This window comes from Scyliorhinus torazame, chromosome 4 (genome assembly GCF_047496885.1).
Source record: "Scyliorhinus torazame isolate Kashiwa2021f chromosome 4, sScyTor2.1, whole genome shotgun sequence".
In the NCBI taxonomy this organism is placed as follows: domain Eukaryota; kingdom Metazoa; phylum Chordata; class Chondrichthyes; order Carcharhiniformes; family Scyliorhinidae; genus Scyliorhinus; species Scyliorhinus torazame.
The window spans coordinates 154,134,678-154,154,730 of record NC_092710.1 but is presented as its reverse complement, the minus strand read 5'-3'; the positions used below and the strand labels follow the sequence as shown (position 1 = coordinate 154,154,730).

Here is a 20,053-nt window from a genome sequence, read left to right as displayed (position 1 = left end):
GACAACAAGGACTCCTACATTAGACTCCTATTTATTGACTACAGCTCTGCCTTCAGCACCATAATTCCAGCCAAGCTCATATCAAAGCTCCAAAACCTAGGATTTGGCTCCTCACTCTGCAACTGGATCCTCAACTTTCTAACCCACTGACCACAATCAGTAAGAATAAACAACAACACCTCCTCCACAATAGTCCTCAACACCGGGGTCCCGCAAGACTGCATACTTAGCCCCCTATTATACTCCCTTTACACACGCCTGCGTGCAAAATTTGGTTCCAACTCCATCTACAAGTTTGCTGACGGTACGGCCATAGTGGGCCGGATCTTGAATAACGACGAGTCAGAATACAGGAGGGAGATGGAGAACCAAGTGGAGTGATGCAGTGACAACAATCTATCCCTCAATGCCAGCAAAACTAAAGAGCTGGTCACTGACTTCAGGAAGCAAAGTACTGTACACACCCCTGTCAGCATCAACGGGGCCGAGGTGGAGATGGTTAGCAGTTTCAAATTCCTCGGGGTCCACATCTCCAAAAATCTGTCCTGGTCCTCCCACGTCGATGCTAACACAACAGCGCCTATACTTCCTCAGGAAACTAAGGAAATTCAGCATGTCCACATTGACACTTACCAACTTTTACAGATGCACCTTAGAAAGCATCCTATCTGGCTACATCGCAGCCTGGTATGGCAACTGCACAGCCCAAAACCGCAAGAAACTTCAGAGAGTCGTGAACACAGCGCAGTCCATCATACAAACCTGCCTCCCATCCATTGACTCCATCTACACCTCCCGCTGCCTGGGGAAAGCGGGCAGCATAATCAAAGACCCCTCCCATCCGGCTTACTCACTCTTCCAACTTCTTCCATCGGGCAGGACATACAAAAGACTGAGAACACGCACGAACAGACTCAAAAACAGCTTCTTCCCCGCTGTTGCCAGACTCCGAAACGACCCTCTTATGGACTGACCTCATTAACACTACACCCCTGTATGCTTCACCTGATGCTATGTAGTTACATTGTGTACCTTGTGTTGCCCTATTATGTATTTTCTTTCATGTACTTAATGATCTGTTGAGCTGCTCGCAGAAAATTACTTTGCACTGTACCTTGGTACACGTGAGAATAAACAAAATCCAATCCAACTTGCAAAAGGTTCCAATTGACCTCGAGAAAGGGGAAATCTACATCACAGAGATGGTTAGATTTGGGGGGGGGGGTTAGGGCAGGGAGTATTCCAGGAGGACAATCGTATGTGCTCTCACTTTGTTGTTAATGATAAAAACTGGGTCTAATTGTTAAGATGATGGAGCATTGTTTTTTCTGACTCAGCCACAAATTAACTTTGAATGGTGTGGTGCCAAAATCACATTCATGTGTTCCCTAATTAATTCTAAATGAAGCCCAAGGACATTTACATAATGCAGCAAATGAACATTGGGATTGAACTGGATGCTCAACCACAACACATGATCCTCACTTTGGAAACCAACAAAGTATAAACAAGAGTGACTGAAGAAAATAACGGATTAAGTGGGAGGAAAGTCAACTCAAATCATTGTGACGTCAACGTGCCTAGAAACTACAATAACTTAAAAGCAACCAACTAGCTAAAAAAACAAATACGTAAAATAAAATATTAAACCAAAATACATTGAAGAGTAGCCAAGAGACCATATGAACATAATTTTAATTTACAAAAGTAACAAGAACAGGAGACGGAGAACAAATGTAACAACTGTAAATACTTAACCTCATGCTGCAATGACTAAAGAAAAACACTTATTCAGAACACCAACGGTCAAACGGACAGGTGCACAGGCCAGGGTGGAGGTTGGGTTCAGGACTTCTGACAGACAACGCGTTTTGTGAGAAGGTGAGAATGGCAATTAGGAATTCTGTGGAGTTTAATCAGAATGGGGAGGTGTTGGCAGCCACGTCTTTGGAAGCTTTGAAGGCGGCGAGATCATTTTGTTTAAGGCTCATAGGGATGGGAGGGGGAGGGGTACTTTGCACTTGGCATTGGCAGGGAGGGTGCAAGTGGTAAAGTTGAATGTGCTGCCAAGGTTCCTGTTTGTCTTTCACACCCTGCTGATCTTTCTCCCGAAGTCCTTTTTCCAGAGAGTGGAAGCACTGATTTTGGAGTTCATATGCGTGGGGAAGGTACCAAGGGTGAAGACGGCTCTGCTACAGAGTCAGAGACAGAATGGGGGAGTTTGCACATTCTCCCAGTGTTTACGTCGGTCTCACCCCCACAATCAAAAGGTGTGCAGGGTAGGTGGATTGCCACCCTAAATTATCTTTAACTGGATTTTTTTAATTTCAGGGTAGGTGGATTGGCACCCTAAATTATCCTTAATTTTATTTTATTTTGAAAGAAACAGAATAAAGGGTTGGCGCTCCCAAACCTGATTATTACTGGGCTGCGAATGTGGGTGGGGGTGGATTAAGAGGAACAGAGGAGGAGTCCTGCAGGGCTTCTAGCTTGAGGACCCTGCTGACAAAGAACAATACAGCACAGGAACAGGCCCTTTGGTCCTCCAAGCCTGTGCCAATCATGTGTCCCATCTAGAGCAACCGCCTGTATCCTTCTATACCCTGTCTGTTCATGTGCCTATCCAGATAAGTCTTAAAGGTTGCCAATGTATCTGCCTCAACCAACTCACTTGGCAGTGCATTCCAGACCACCATCACCCTCTGTGTAAAAAAAAAACCTCCCCCGCACATCTCCACTGAACTTTCCCCCCTCACCTTAAACTTGTACCCCCTTGTAATTGCCATTTCTGACTTCCAGGTGCGGCGATGACCAGCTGAGTCGCACGTTTCGGCAGCTCCCGGTGAAACGGACTTTTGGGCTCTTGATAGGAGCCCCAACGGCAATTTTGACGGCTAGAAACACTGTGCGGTAAACCAGAAGGGAATCCCCCCTGGATACGGATGAAAAAAGGAGAAAGTGGCCGGATTGCAGTGGATCCTTTAGAACAGCGGCAAGGAAGGCAAGCAAAAACCAAGATAGCGTCGGAAGGTGGCAGTTTAACATGGGGCCCTGAACAACAAAAGTTCTTGAAATGCTGTGTGGAAGAGCTCAAAAAGGAAATGAAGAAAGAGCTGTTGGCCCCGATACTACAGGCGATCGAAGGGCTAAAGGAGGAACAAAAGACCCAGGAGCGGGAGCTTCGGGTCATGAAGGCAAAGGCAGCTGAGAATGAGGACGACATACAGGGCCTGGTGGTGAAGACAGAGACGCATGAGGCACATCAGAAACGATATGTGGAAAGGTTGGCGGCACTGGAGAACAACGCAAGGAGGAACAACCTGAGGATTCTTGGTCTTCCTGAAGGTGCGGAGGGAGCGGACGTCGGGGCATATGTGAGCACGATGCGGGTCCGTTGGAGGTGGAGGGAGCATACCGAGTGACGGCGCGAGGACCGAGAGCAGAAGAAATTCCCAGAGCCATAGTGGTGAGATTCCTCCGTTTTAAGGAGAGAGAAATGGTCCTTAGATGGGCAAAGAAAACTCGGAGCAGTAAATGGGAGAACGCGGTGATCCGCGTTTATCAAGACTGGAGTGCGGAGGTGGCGAGAAGGAGGGCGAGTTTTAATCAGGCCAAGGCGGTGCTTCATAAAAAGAAGATAAAATTTGGAATGCTGCAACCGGCAAGACTGTGGGTCACATATCGAGGGAGGCACCACTACTTTGAGACGGCGGATGAAGCGTGGACTTTTATTGTGGAAGAAAAACTGGAATGAGCGGGTTATTAAAAAGAACGTTTGAACAAAGTGGTGGGGCGAAGAGGGGGGTTAAAAAGGGGGGAAAGAGGAGTTTTATGTACTAATCCTGCGATGTGGTAACTTTTCTCTCTTCCACAGGTGGTGATGGGGGGAGGAGGGGAGGTGGAGGAGATGGGGCGTTGGCCATTGGGGGCGGGGCCAAGGGAGAATCGCGGGCTTGGTTCCCGCGCTATGATAATCATAGATAGACATAGAATTTACAGTGCAGAAGGAGGCCATTTGGCCCATCGAGTCTGCACCGGCTCTTGGAAAGTGCACCCTACCCAAGGTCAACACCTCCACCCTATCCCCATAACCCAGTAAACCCACCCAACACTAAGGGCAATTTATCACGGCCAATCCACCTAACCTGCACATCTTTGGACTGTGGGAGGAAACCGGAGCACCCGGAGGAAACCCACGCACACACGAGGAGGATGTGCAGACTCCGCACAGACAGTGGCCCAAGCCGGAATCGAACCTGGGACCCTGGAGCTGTGAAGCAATTGTGCTATCCACAATGCTACCGTGCTGCCCTGAATCATGGCGGGAATAGAGAAGCAGGAAGGAGGGGGCGTCGCACGGTGCGAGCCGAGGTCACGGGGGGGAAGCCGAGGTCGGCCAGAGTTTGCTGACTTCTGGGAGCAACATGGGGGGAGTAATTACGCTAGCGGGGGATCTAGCGGGGGGGGGGGGGTGGGAGGGGGGAATTACTGGGTTGCTGCTGCTGGGGAGAGGGGGGAGCTGGTATGGGAGGGGATGGGCGGGGGGCACCGCCTGGGAGAGATACAGCTGCGTGGGAACCGGGGGGTGGCTATATTAGTGGGGAAGCGGGTAATGTTCGAGGCAAAGACTATAGTGGCGGATAACGGGGGCAGATACGTGATGGTGAGTGGCAAACTACAGGGGGAGACGGTGGTTTTGGTAAACGTATATGCCCCGAACTGGGATGATGCCAATTTTATGAGGCGGATGCTAGGGCGCATTCCGGACCTAGAGATGGGAAAGCTGATAATGGGGGGAGATTTTAATACGGTGTTGGAACCAGGGCTGGATAGGTCGAAGTCCAGGACTGGAAGGAGGCCGGCAGCAGCCAAGGTACTTAAAGATTTTATGGAGCAGATGGGAGGTGTAGACCCGTGGAGATTTAGCAGACCTAGGAGTAAGGAGTTATTGTTTTTCTCCTATGTCCATAAAGTCTACTCGCGAATAGACTTTTTTGTGCTGGGAAGGGCGGTGATCCCGAAGGTGAGGGGAACGGAGTATAGGGCTATAGCCATTTCGGATCACGCCCCACACTGGGTAGACTTGGAGATAGGGGAGGAAACAGGAGGGCGCCCACCCTGGAGAATGGACATGCGATTAATGGCAGATGAGGGGGTGTGTCTAAGGGTGAGGGGTTGCATTGAAAAATACTTGGAACTCAATGATAATGGGGAGGCCCAGGTGGGAGTGGTCTGGGAGGCGTTGAAGGCGGTGGTTAGAGGGGAGCTGATATCAATAAGGGCACATAAAGGGAAGCAGGAGAGTAAGGAACGGGAGCGGTTGCTGCAAGAACTTTTGAGGGTGGACAGACAATATGCGGAAGCACCGGAGGAGGGACTGTACAGGGAAAGGCAAAGGCTACATGTAGAATTTGACTTGCTGACTACGGGCACTGCAGAGGCACAATGGAGGAAGGCACAGGGTGTGCAGTACGAATATGGGGAGACGGCGAGCAGGTTGCTGGCACACCAATTGAGGAAAAGGGGAGCAGCGAGGGAAATAGGGGGAGTGAGGGATGAGGAAGGAGAGATGGAGCGGGGAGCGGAGAGAGTGAATGGAGTGTTCAAGACATTTTATAAAAAATTATATGAAGCTCAACCCCCGGATGGGAGGGAGAGAATGATGGGCTTCTTGGATCGGCTGGAATTTCCCAAGGTGGAAGAGCAGGAAAGGGTGGGACTGGGAGCACAGATCGAGGTAGAAGAAGTGGTGAAAGGAATTAGGAGCATGCAGGCGGGAAAGGCCCCGGGACCGGATGGATTCCCAGTCGAATTCTATAGAAAATATGTGGACTTGCTCGCCCCGGTATTGACGAGGACCTTTAATGAGGCAAAGGAAAGGGGACAACTGCCCCCGACTATGTCTGAAGCAACGATATCGCTTCTCTTAAAGAAGGAAAAGGACCCGCTACAATGCGGGTCCTATAGACCTATTTCCCTCCTAAATGTAGTTGCCAAGATCCTGGCCAAGGTAATGGCAATGAGAATAGAGGAATGTGTCCCGGGGGTGGTCCACGAGGACCAAACTGGGTTTGTGAAGGGGAGACAGCTGAACACGAATATACGGAGGCTGTTAGGGGTAATGATGATGGCCCCACCAGAGGGGGAAACGGAGATAGTAGTGGCGATGGATGCCGAGAAAGCATTTGATAGAGTGGAGTGGGATTATTTGTGGGAGGTGTTGAGGAGATTTGGTTTTGGAGAGGGGTGTGTTAGATGGGTGCAGTTGTTGTATAGGGCCCCGATGGCGAGCGTGGTCACGAATGGACGGGGATCTGCATATTTTCGGCTCCATAGAGGGACAAGGCAGGGATGCCCTCTGTCCCCATTATTGTTTGCACTGGCGATTGAGCCCCTGGCGATAGCGTTGAGGGGTTCCAAGAAGTGGAGGGGAGTACTTAGAGGAGGAGAAGAACACCGGGTATCTTTGTATGCGGACGATTTGCTACTATACGTGGCAGACCCGGCGGAGGGGATGCCAGAAATAATGCGGATACTTGGGAAGTTTGGGGATTTTTCAGGGTATAAATTGAACATGGGGAAAAGTGAGTTGTTTGTGGTGCATCCAGGGGAGCAGAGTAGAGAAATAGAGGACCTACCGTTGAGGAAGGTAACAAGGGACTTTCGTTACCTGGGGATCCAGATAGCCAAGAATTGGGGCACATTGCATAGGTTAAATTTAACGCGGTTGGTGGAACAAATGGAGGAGGATTTCAAGAGATGGGATATGGTATCCCTGTCACTGGCAGGGAGGGTGCAGGCGGTTAAGATGGTGGTCCTCCCGAGATTCCTCTTTGTGTTTCAGTGCCTCCCGGTGGTGATCACGCAGGCTTTTTTAAAAAGGATTGAAAAGAGCATCATGGGTTTTGTGTGGGCCGGGAAGACCCCGAGAGTGAGGACGGGATTCTTACAGCGTAGCAGGGATAGGGGGGGGGCTGGCACTACCGAGCCTAAGTGAGTATTATTGGGCCGCTAATATTTCAATGGTGAGTAAGTGGATGGGAGAGGAGGAGCGAGCGGCGTGGAAGAGATTAGAGAGGGCGTCCTGTAGGGGGACTAGCCTACAGGCTATGGTGACAGCCCCATTGCCGTTCTCAGCGAGGAACTACACCACAAGCCCGGTGGTGGTGGCTACACTGAAGATTTGGGGACAGTGGAGACGGCATAGGAGAAAGACTGGAGCCTTGGGGGGGTCCCCGATAAGAAACAACTATAGGTTTGCCCCGGGGGGAATGGATGGGGGATATGGAATGTGGCAAAGAGCAGGAATAACGCAACTGAAAGATCTGTTTGTGGATGGGAAGTTCGCGAGTCTGGGAGCGCTGACCGAGAAATATGGGTTGCCCCAAGGGAATGCATTCAGGTATATGCAACTGAGGGCTTTTGCGAGGCAACAGGTGAGGGAATTCCCGCAGCTCCCGACATAAGAGGTGCAGGACAGAGTGATCTAAAAGGGAAATGGGAAGAAGAGCTGGGGGAGGAGATCGAGGAGGGGCTGTGGGCAGATGCCCTAAGCAGGGTAAACTCGTCGTCCTCGTGTGCCAGACTAAGCCTGATTCAGTTTAAGGTATTACACAGGGCGCATATTGCTGGAGCACGGCTCAGTAAATTCTTTGGGGTGGAGGATAGGTGTGCGAGGTGCTCGAGAAGCCCAGCGAATCATACCCATATGTTTTGGTCATGCCCAGCACTACAGGGGTTTTGGATGGGGGTGACAAAGGTGCTTCCGAAAGTAGTGGGGGTCCAGGTCGAACCAAGCTGGGGGTTGGCTATGTTTCGGGTTGCACAAGAGCCGGGAGTGCAGGAGGCGAGAGAGGCCGATGTTTTGGCCTTTGCGTCCCTAGTAGGCGCAGGATATTGTTAATGTGGAAAGAAGCCAAGCCCCCGGGGGTGGAGACCTGGATAAATGACATGGCAGGGTTTATAAAGCTAGAGCGGATTAAGTTCGTTCTAAGGGGGTCGGCTCAAGGGTTCACCAGGCGGTGGCAACCATTCGTCGAATACCTCGCAGAAAGATAGATGGAATGGAAAAAAGAAGGCAGCAGCAGCAGCCCAGGATCGGGGGGGTGGGGGGGACCAGAAGGACTCTCAGGGTTGTTAATATATACTGTATAATATGTATAGGTCGTTGCTACAGATAATTATATATTGGACTGTTAAATTATATTTTTGGAGAGTGTTACTTGTGATAAGGCAGTTGCCAATTAGGGTTAGTTTTCATTTTTGTTATTTATTATTTATTCATTTTTTTTTGTTTATAAAATAGGTCATTGTTATTTGTGTTGTTATAATATTGTGTAAAGGATGCACAATGTACTGTGTTGGTTGACCAAAAATTTTCAATAAAATATTTATTTAAAAAAAAAGTAATTGCCATTTCTGCCTTAGGAAAAAACCTCCAACTATTCACCCTATCTCTATCCCTCATAATTTTATAAACTTCTATCAGGTTGCCCCTCAGCCTCTGTCTTTCTAAGGAGAACAATCCCACTTTATTCAATCGCTCCTCATAGCTAATACCCTCCATGCCAGGCAACATCGTGTATTCTCTCCAAAACCTCCACATCCTTCTGGTAGTGTGGTGACCAGAATTGGACACAGTATTCTAAATGTGGCCTAACCAACGATCTATATCACTCCTACAAAATTTGCGAACTTTTATACTCGATGCCCCGTCCGATGAAGGAAAGCATGCCATATGCTTTCTTTACCACCATTTCCACCTGTGCTGCCACTTTTCAGGATCTGTGGACCTGCACGCCAGATCTCTCTTGTGTGTCTATGCTCCTGATGTTTCCGCATTTATTTTATAGCTCCCACCTGAATTGGATCTACCAAAATGCATCACCTCGCATTTGTCCCGGTTAAATTCCATCTGCCATTTCTCTGCCCAAATTTGCAGCCTATATATCCTGTTGTATTCTCTGACAATCTTCATCACTATCTGCAACTCCTGCAATCTTAGTATCATCCGCAAACTTGCTAACCCGCTACATTTTCTTCCAAGTCATATATATATATATATATATATATATAGATTTCGGATTTGGATTTGTTTATTGTCACGTGTACCACATGAAAATAAAATAAAAAGAAAATACATAAAAGGGAAAAGATTAGTACAATTATAAGAGATGTAAAATGAGGATCTGTTTGGGACAGCTCACAGAGCGATGCCATGCTCCGACGCCAGCTTGCTATACAGCAGAGGTCCAGGTACTGATCCCTGCAGATCACTAGTTACAGACCTCGATTCAAAAAAACACTCTTCCCTCTGTCTTCTATGGCCAAGTCAGTTCTGAATCCATGGGCTGGATTGTTCGATTTGGATACTATGTCCCCACGCCGGCGTTGGAACAGTGGGGAAAACTGGTGCAAAACGGCCACCGAAATTTGCCATTTTATTGGGGGCTAGCAGGGAGGCAGCGTAGAGCACCCAGTTCTAGCTGCCGATACGACCTGGAGAATTGCCGGGTCCGTGGCCGCGCATGCGCACGGCGGCAGCCTGCAGCGGCCGCACTGTGCTTTATGGCGGATGCTGCTCGCAGTCCCAGCCTGCAAAATAGTCCCCCCCTTCAGCCGGCTCGCGAACCGCAGACTTCCCCACTGCATTGCTCCCAGCCCCGAATATGTCCACCCCGGCCCGTGGATTGGTCTCCCCCGACTGTGGCGGCGCTGGACTGAGTCCGCAGCCGCCACGCCAAGTTCCTGACGGGTGAGACCACAGTGTCCCACGCAGTTGGGAACTCAGCCGGTCGGGGGCGGAGCATCGGGGGGGGGGGGGCGGCCTCAGGCAATGGCCTGAGGCCGTGGATATGTGGCGAGGCATACTCACAAAGCATCACGGAAGTGGCGCCGCCCCCGATTCTGTCGGGAATTTGGATTCTCCGGCTCATCGCTGAACGCGATTCTGCCGTCTCCAACCAGTGAATCCAGCCCATATATCTAGTTCACCCCTGACCCCATGTGATTTAATCTTTTGCACCAGCCTGCCATGATGGACCTTGTCAAATGCTTTACTAAAGTCCATGCAGACAACATCCACAGCCCTTCCCTCGCCAATCATTTTTGACACCTCTTAGTGAGACATACAAAACCATGCTATCTGTCTCTATTAAGACCATTCGCTTCCAAATGTGCACTCTGAGAATCTTTTCCAACAATTTCACCATCACTGACGTCAAGCTAACAGGCTTATAATTACCCGGGTTATCACTGCTACCTTTCTTAAATAACGGGACAACATTGGCTATCCTCCAATCCTCTGGAACCTCACCTATGGCCATAGAGGAAACAAAGATTTCTGTTAGGGGCTGAACGATTTCATCTCTTGCCTCCCTCAGTAATCAAGGATAGATGCCATCTGGCCCTGGGGATTTGTCTACCGTAATGCTTTTTAAACATTCCTTAACACTTCCTCCCTCATAATAATGACTTGTTATGAAAGTGTTTGCATATCCCTCAGACACCACCAATCAACGTGTCCCTCTCCTTTGTGAGTACTGATGCAAAGTACTCATTAAGGATCTGGCTTACTTCCTTTGATTCTACGTATAATTTCCCTCCTTGTCCTTGAGTGAACCAACTCTTTCTCCAGCTACCCTCTTGTTCCTAATATACGTATAAAATGCCTTGGGATTCTCCTTAATCCTGTCTGCCAAGGACATTTTGTGACCCCCCTCTTGACGGTCCCGTTGTCGTTATGGCCCCGGAGAAGTATATGGAGATACGGAGGTGCAGTCGATATGGAACCAGTTGAGGAGGCATTTTAAGCGGGATAAGATGTAGGTGTTGACACCATTGTGTGGGAACCATAGATTTAAGCTGGGGCGGATGGATGGGATGTATGGGAAGTGGAGGGAAGCGGGACTGAAGCGGGTTAGGTATATGTTCTCGGGGGGCAAGTTTGCCGGGCTGGATAAGCTGCGGGAGAGGTTTGAGCTACCGAGGGGTAGCAGGTTCAGGTATATTCAGGTGCAGGGCTTTGTGCGAACAGAGTGGCCGACGTTCCTCCAGTTACCAGAGTACACATTATGGAGGCAACTGCTGCTTCCTGATGACTTGGGAGAGGGTAGGCAATGTGTGGCTGGGAGAGAAGGACAAGGCATGGGTGGTGAGGATAAAGCATAAGTGGGAAGAGGAGTTGGGGAGGGCGATAGGTTGGGGGGGGGGGGGGGTGGAAGAGATTAAATGGGGGAAAATTGTACAAACTGTTAACTATTGTGTTGGATTGTGTATTTTGTACATTTGGAATAAAATATTTTTTTAAAGCAAAGAAAAAGGACACATTGTAATTAAATCTTGGTAATAACCAGGTGCAGAGTTACAGATTACTGCAACAATGACGAATCGCGCAGAAAATTATTTTAACAGTGATTACAGTAAAGACACGGTCAGGTAACATCAAGTCAAACTAAAGCGCACAGATACAAGGTTACATGGTAATTAAATCACCATCAGGGAGGGATATTACCATCCAGAACAGTTGAGCTTTCTTCTCCCATATCATGGTCTCCTGTTCATCTTAGCCCCAAGATAACTCTAATTTCCAAACAGCAGGAACTATAGTGGGAAGACAATGGGAAGGTCATAGACCGCACTGATTTTAAATGGACTTTCCAGCAACCAATAATTAATCTTATTTTACAAAAGGCTGATTCACTGAGGAATCGACAATTAGGAATCCCGATCAAAAAAAAATCACAGCCACATTCATAAAACTGACCCCATTGATTTGATCTTCTCTGAACTGACAGTAATTCTGTGGGGACTTTCTTTTAGTGCAGTTAACCTTTGTATCAGTAGTGCCATTAGCAAAGACAACAATGGTATTTGTGATTGCATGCACCAAGTCATCAATGAATTGCAGATACAAATGCCCCTCCCCTTCCTCATTTTATAAAACAAAGATCCTCTTCCTGTAATTACATAGTTGAATCCTGTTAAAATCTCACAGCTTCAGATGCAAGCTTCTCTGTAAAGTAAAAATGTTGCAATCTGTCAAAGGCTCCATAAAATGCAATTGGCTACTATTTTAATTTAAGTGAGCTGGTCACTCCATTTCTGGACATTTTGTTTCAATTGTTCATTGCTTTGGAGCCAAACTACTAACCAGACTGAAGTTACGGTTTCTCATTCAATATTTTTTCGCGTAACTCCAAAGTGCATGTCTCCAATTGCTGGTTTGGTTTTCCGTTGTAAATAGAAAAACATTTGGTGTTTACCAGAAGGAGATATGATAACATCACTAGAAAGACAGTTGCAATAAATGACACAGGGAACCAACTTGTTCTTCCAAAAGGACTCAGAACATGAGTATCCATGTCAGTGAATCAATAGTTTTGAAAAATTAGGTTTTTGAACAATATTTTTAATTTTATGTTTGATCTTAATTAGATTGGCTAGATTGTTGCACTTCTGTGGCATTTTAACGCCAGGCTTTTGCTTTCCGATATTGACGCAATTGCTTTTTTTATTCGTTTGCAGGATTAGACGTCGTTGGCAATTATTGCCGATTCTTAATTATCGTAGAGATGATAATGGTGAGCCACCTTCTTAACAACTGACTGATTTTCCAGGCAAATTATTTAAATGTCAACATGCATTTCTGAGAGTATTAAGTCATGTACCATAGAATCCCTATAATGAAGGAGGCCATTCAGCCCATCAAGTCTGCACCAATCCTCCAAAAGAGCACTCTATCCAAGGCCACTCCCCCATCCACCCTGCCCTATCCTCGCAACCGAACCTGCACACCCTTGGGCACTAGGGGGCAATTTATCATGGCCAATCTTTGGACTGTGGGAAGAAACAGGAGCACCCAGAGAAAATCCACGCAGACACAGGGAGACAGTCACCCAAGACTGGAATCAAACCCAGGTCTTATGGCTAACCACTGTGCTACCATCCCACACATGCAAGCCAGGGAAGGCAGTTGATTTTCTTCCCTAAAAACACAATAGTATTTAATGAGAAACTGGTAGTTTGTAGCCACCATTTCTGAAAATAGCTTTTTCGTTCATATTTATTTAAATAATGGAATTTAAGTTTTCCTGCTGTCATGATAGAGCTTGATTTCATGTCAATGTACTTGGTCTGGGCCTTTAGATTACTAGTCCAGTAAAAAAAACACAATTGGAGGTAGATTTATTTTCCTTCTAAACCCAATGACATTGAACCAACTATCAGCCTACACTACTACCTCAGCTGATGTAAAATAACTCTGCAAAGGCCAGAATCTGGTGTTCTGTTTGCTTCAGTACAGCATCTAAATACCATTACAAACTCATCCGTCACTAAGGAATTTATAACAAGCAAGAGTTTCAAAACTGTATTTCTACTGTCCAATGTAATCTTATCATTGAGGATATAGTGTTCAAAAAAATGCATCTAGCGAGAAGCTTACGACAAGTTAGGTTGAATAATGTGTCAAATTTTCAAATGCTTTTATTGATTGCATAAACATTAACTATCATTTATCAATGATCTAGCAAACAAGTAATTCTGCAGTCACCTTCCAATTTTGCTTCACAATGGCTACACTGAGTAAGATCATTTCAAATTAGTATTGGCCAGATACTTGTTGAATTTAGTTTACTCTGACTAACAGCAAACTCTGTCATAGATCGGCTTTGGAGGAGCACATGTGCAGGCTCAGTTGTGATGCTGAATAGTGGCGGTCACTCATCAAGACTCACATAGCTAATGAACGCTTGGGTGAGGTACCAGAAGTCAAGTGAGACTTGGGAAACATCTTCCAGAAAGGATCAGTACTTTCCCCAAGAGAAAGGACAAGAAAACATTGGCAGGAAAGGCGGCAAAAAATTGAAATGATTGAAAATTGTATTTAATGATCACATTTAAAAGTTTCTAAAAAGCATGAATTCTTATTTTATCGAAGATAAAACTTAAATGTTAACATTTCCACATGAACATCAGGTGCCAATAACTAAGCATTATCACAAACAACAATTTATTAATTTTCAACAAAAATATTTTTAAAAGGACACTCCGCAAATATAAAATCAGTATTCAGTGAGACAGTCACTGTTGCTATGGTGCACTGTTAAGTATCAAGCAACCCAATGAAATACCAGGTCACAGGCATTTGTACATGGTATAATTTTTTAGAACTATCTTACTCACTTTTGCTTCACTGTGATATGCATTGAAAAACCTAAATCTTAAGAGTCAGAATTATTTGGGCTGGAGAACCCAGTTTAAAAGAATATGCATATCAAAAGTATTCATTCTGTGATAAAGAAAATGAAAACTTGTTTTCCCATGTGTGTTTGACAAGAAGGTACTGGGATTATTTCCAATGTATCACAGAAAAGGTAAAAGGGGATTTAAGAGGTTTTTTTTCAAAATGGGAGTTTTAATGGTGAGCAGGAAAAGGCAATTTCCTGCTAAGGAGTCTGATGAAAGATGGTCAATTTAAAATTGTCACGCGAGTGAGCAGAAATTAGAAAAATCCTCTCTTCAGACAGCTGTTGGTGCAGAAGATGCACTGCATATGGAGTACTGAAACGAAGATCATTGATTGCACCTTTCAAAAGAAAAGTGGTAAATATCTGAAGCAGAACAATATGGAGTTAAAGGTGGGAGGGCAGTTCAGTAAAATGTATCTACCTAAAACTAGTAAAGACTGACACAAAATGGTCCATCACTTTCAAAACCACTCATTTGGGCTGAACTGTTTATAACTTAAGTGTCCACATACGGTGGCACTGTTTGCTCAAAATATTTAAAGAAATAAAGAAAATATATTTTAGTGTACATGATTGGTGCATACTAAAGAAGACTCTTGTGACCTGCTCAATAAGTTTTAATTTTAAATTTATACATTTAAAAGGTGCCAAAATTCAAGGATATGCATTTAAACGGTGCTAACTAAATTCAATTGCATTAGTCAACATTCCTCAGATCACACAGACTATATTATCTATGCAATGCAGTCAATCTACTGCACTGACGATCCTCAAAAATATTCATTAGAGCAATATCTGTCAGCATCTTCCTTTATGTCACCATAAAATTCAAATACATCACAAAGAAGACGACAATAGCTGTGCTTCTCAGAATATTAATTGCCGTTCCGGAAAATGGGCGAGTTTGGCAAAGCCAAACACGTGGAAGAACTATGTTGCAAAATCCACCTAGAAATGATATTACAGGTTCGACAACGATTTATAAGGGGATTAGTGCTTCAGACGTTGAAAAATAAATCAACGCCTGAAGATGCTTCGCTCCAAAGGTTTGCCAACAATTCTCCAGTTTGCTGGAAGTAAACAGAAACAATGCCAATCGAGAACTTCTCCACCGTATTCGACAAAACACGATCACACTTGCAACTTTGCATCTCGAAATATCATGCCCATTGTAGGTGTGTTGGTCATGAATATGCGACATTTTTTATTTACTAATCACGGACTAGAATGACCAAAAACATTTCGGGGTTAGTACAAACGTTTATATAAATAACAAAAAGTAAATCGGAAACTCATGTACCAAATGAGTGTCACGTTATGGGATTTACCCCTTTAAATAGGTGAAAAGGTACCAGACTCCGTATATTTTAGGTTGCAATTTGTACTCACATAACTTCAGGCAGGATGTAGAAAAGTTATTTAATTCAAGAGATATCAAGAGAGTTACCGAAAAGAGAATCCGAGGTTAAAATGTTCCCAATCACGGCGATATTTGGTTCATCCACTACTAAATGCCTCATCAACACATCGTTTCCGAGCTGTGAATCACCCGTCTCACAGGCTTTTGTCTCCCGGTACGCGAATATATTTCGGATTTAACAGAAACAACATAATAGACAAATAGAGTTTCAACGCTGAATCCCACAATTCAACCTTTGCCACATAGACAAGCTAACCGGTCCAAAAGAATGCTTCGATTTTTTTTTGCCTGAGTGGTTTGCACCGTCAGAAACTTATAGAACAGAAGGAAAATAAATGAAACACAAAATCTTACCGCAAAACCAAAACAACGGAAAAATGCAACAGTTTATTCTGCAGGCACAAATCTCCACCTTGGCTCCAATCTGGTTTGTCCCACGTTATTTTTTTTTGCTTGCAAAACACCAAGCAGGGAGCGATGGCAGCAAACACACTCACATCGCGAGGCCCGGCGCTGACAAACTCCTTTAAAACAAACCCAAGCGCCACCCGCACTGCCGCGAACCCCCTGCAATACACGTGGTAGAGCCGACGTAGCTCCCTAAAGAGAACAAATGGGAAAGGGCATTGGTCAGTGGGGGGCGGGGGGGTTTGCTGGCACTTCCTCAATTCGGAGTCTTTTTTGACCTTACACTCTTCATTATACCCACACGTTTGAACGATTTACTTAGCTCCGTATAAAAAGAGCAAGGCAAATTGCAATATCAGCTCCTTTCAAATTTTCGGTTCATCTACCTGCTTGATCGGAGGTTTCTTCTGAGATGTTTACAAAATGCCGAAATGCATTGAAAGTATGTGTTCAAAAAATGTGAATGCGAGACACAGGGGCTAGGGTTGGGTTTCATAGTTTTACATACTCAGAGATGCTGCAGCTGTGCGCTTCGCCCTCAACAAAAGGACGCTCGCGCCCTCTTCCTACAGCCCAGCATAATTGTTGCAAGGCAAAACCTTGCTCTACTCAGTATGGGCCGAACTGAAGAAAGAACGAACTTATTTTTTAAACACACATATAGGGTCTTTTATGACCACAAGATGTTCCAAATCTCTTCACAGCCAATAGTGTTCTTTGAAGTATAGTCACTGTTTTAATGCTGGAAATCCAGCAACCAATATATCCACAGCAAGATCCCCAAAACAGCAATCAAATGATGGTAAGAGCATCTGATTTTCAAGTGTCTGGGGGAGCAGGGAGGTGAAGATCAAGGAGAAATGGGAAGCGGAGTTAGGAGGGGAGATCAATTGGGAAGTGTGGAGTGAGGCACTGCGTGGGGTAAATGATAAGAAGTCTTACAACACCAGGATAAAGTCCAACAGGTTTCTACCAACTGTCCTGGCTTGACACAATTCACACCTCTTTAACCTGGGGTTACCCCATCTCTGGATCTGGAAAGATTTAATCACCTGCTAATGCTCGCATTCCAAGCATTGTTTGGCATCTTTGAATCTGTCTATATATATGTTTCTGGAACATACCTCTTCATTCACCTGAGGAAGGAGCAGCGCTCCAAAAGCTAGTGACATCGAAACAAACCTGTTGGACTTTAACCTGGTGTTGTAAGACTTCTTACTGTGCTCACCCCAGTCCAACGCCGGGATCTCCACATCATGGGGTAAATGGGACCTCCTCTTGTGCAAGGATGAGCCTGACACAGTTTAAGGTGGTGCACAAGGTGCATATGACTCAAGCGAGAATGAGTGGATTCTTTCAGGAGGTAGCTGATGATGGTGAGAGGGTGGGCGGGGGCCAGAGAATTTGATTTGATTTATTCTCACATGTACCGAAGTACAGTGAAAAGTATTTTTCTGCAGCCGAGGGAGTACGTACATAGTAGCCAAAAACAATCATCAACAGAGTACATTAACAAATGGTACATCGACAAACAGTGATTGGTTACAGTGCGGAACAAGGGGCCAAACAAAGCAAATACATGAGCAAGAGCAGCATAGGGCATCGTAAATAGTGTTCTTATAGAGAACAGATCAGTCTGAGGGAGAGTCGTTGAGTATTGTAGCTGTGGGGAAGAAACTGGTCCTATGTCTGGATGTGCGGGTCTTCAGACTTCTGTACCTTCTGCCTGATGGAAGGGTCTGGAAGAAGGCAGTGCCTGGGTGGGAGGGCTCTCTGATGATAGTGTCTGCCTTCCTGAGGCAGTGGGAGGTGTATACAGAATCAATATGAGGTTGGGAAGCTTTGTGATGCATTGGGCTGAGTTCACCACACTCTGCAGTATCTTGCGATCTTGGACCGAGCACTTGCCATACCAAGCTGTGATGCAGCCGGATAGGATGCTCTCTATTGCACATCTGTAGAAGTTTGTGAGAGTCGATGCAGACATGCCAAATTTCTTTAGCTTCTGTAGGGAATAGAGACGTTGTTGGGCTTTCTTGACTGTTGCATCAACGTGAGTGGACCAGGACAGACTGTTGGTGATGGTGACCCCCAGCAACTTGAAGCTATTGACCATCTCCACTTGGGAGCTATTGATGCAGACATCATGCGCACATGTTTTGGGGTTGCGAAAAAATTGGGAAGATCCTGGGTGGGACTGTTCGGTCTTAGCCAGGATAGTGGAGGAGACGATGGACCCGGACCCTTTGGTGGCGATATTTGGGGTTTCAGAGAAGACGGAGCTCATGGAGAGGAGGAAGGCTGATGTCTTGGCCTTCGCCTCTCTGATTGCACGGCTGCATATTTTGCTGGAGTGGTGGTCGGCATCGCCACCGGGGATAGCAGCTTGGTTGGGTGACCTGTACGACTTCCTGTGATTAGAGAATATAAAGTATGAGTTGAGGGGCTCTTCAGAGAGGGTTTGAGGAAAGATGGGGGATGTTTTGTGACCGTGTTTGAGGGGCTGTTCGTCGCGGGGAAAGGGGGGATGTAAAAGGGGAAAGTCTGTACAGACTGTTTCGTTGATTGTTGGGATGTATGATTCCCGGGGTGTTTACTTGTTGTAACCTGTTTTGATACATGTTTGTCATAAAATACATTTTTTTAAAAAGATCATCTGATTTATTTTGGGTGATTGACAGATAGACGTTAGCAAGGAGGTCAGGGGAATCTCCCAGATCCGCTTCAAATAGGGTGCTGGTATATTTATGTTCAGTTGAGAGACCAGTCAGATCTTGGCTGAACATCTCAGCAAAAATACAACACTCCTAGAGTCCTGCACTGAACTGTCAGTCTAGATTACGTTCTCAAGTCTCGAGATTTGGGCTTAAACCCACTGCTTTCTGTCACAAGAGGCAAGAATGCTACTACCACTTGGCTGATCCCAGATGTACAAATATCAAAAATGGGACCCTGGAAATGTTTTTAGTGGAGATTAGTTTATTCAAAGTAATGCAGGCAGTGTACCAACTTCATGCTGCCTTCTCAGTATTATGATTACAGCATGCAGCCAAGCACTCCTTGCACTTTCATTGATTGCAAACACCAGCAGGGAGCCCAATAGCCTGAGTGACTAGCAGTACTTAAAGCTAGTCTGCACTGCTGGAAGCGAGCCTGCACCTTCAAAAGTCAATGAGCGGGTGTCACAGTGGTGCAGTGGTTAGCATTGCTGCCTCATGGCGCCGAGGGCCTGGGTTCGATCCCAGCGCCGGGTCACTGTCCGTGTGGAGTTTGGACATTCTCCCTGTGTCTGCGTGGGTCTCACCCCCACAACCCAAAAGAGGTGCAGGGTAGATGAATTGGCCACAATTTGAGGTCAACCAAATAGAAAAAGGAAACAAACTTAGGGACAAAGCAAAAAAAAAAGCCACTTCTGTTCGGGGCATAGCCTGAACGTAACAAAAACCAACGGAAACTTAAAAACATCAAATGAGCGGGCAAATAAAGCATTCCAGCTACCGCGGTGCCCATGGGCACAGAAGGCCTCGATGGTGCCCATGGACACTACATGCTCTCTTTCTAGGGACACCTAGCTGTGAATGTAGGTACAGATGACAGTATGGTCGGACGACACCCTCGGTTCCCTGCTGCCTGGACCATGAAATGGCGTGCTTCGCCAGGCCCCAGAGCAGGTTCACTCAGAGATCCTTTGCATTCCCTGACCCTCTCCCCTACGGGTGCCTGAAGATGTGGAGCGTGGGGCTGAAGTGCAAACAAAACGTCAACAAAACATTTATCAGAAAAACTAAAAAGTGAGTGCAGCCTACAACATGTAACATAAACGTGGTCCACAGACTCCACAAGGCCGCAAAAATGTCAGGCTTCTTGGGAGTCCTTGAACCAGTTTAATCGGTGATTGTACGGCATTGCTGCATGCAACACCCTCCACCCCAGTTCCCCAAGATTGAGGGGAGGACATTACCATAGAGGGACCACC

At 46.1% G+C, this 20,053-nt stretch overlaps 1 protein-coding gene across 7 annotated transcripts in view; it reads right to left on the bottom strand.

Annotated features, from left to right (window-relative positions):
* The window catches only part of greb1 (growth regulating estrogen receptor binding 1), a 563,483-nt gene extending 546,979 nt beyond the window's left edge, over positions 1-16,504 (bottom strand). For 5 of the 7 annotated variants that reach the window (XM_072498792.1, XM_072498791.1, XM_072498793.1 and 2 more), the window contains exon 1: positions 16,024-16,503. The gene's annotated coding sequence lies outside the window, so the exon portion shown is untranslated. Of the gene's footprint in view, positions 1-16,023 lie in introns of all 7 variants that reach the window. The other 2 variants (XM_072498796.1, XM_072498797.1) reach the window with 2 other exon arrangements.
* Between the last annotated feature and the right edge of the window lie 3,549 nt (positions 16,505-20,053).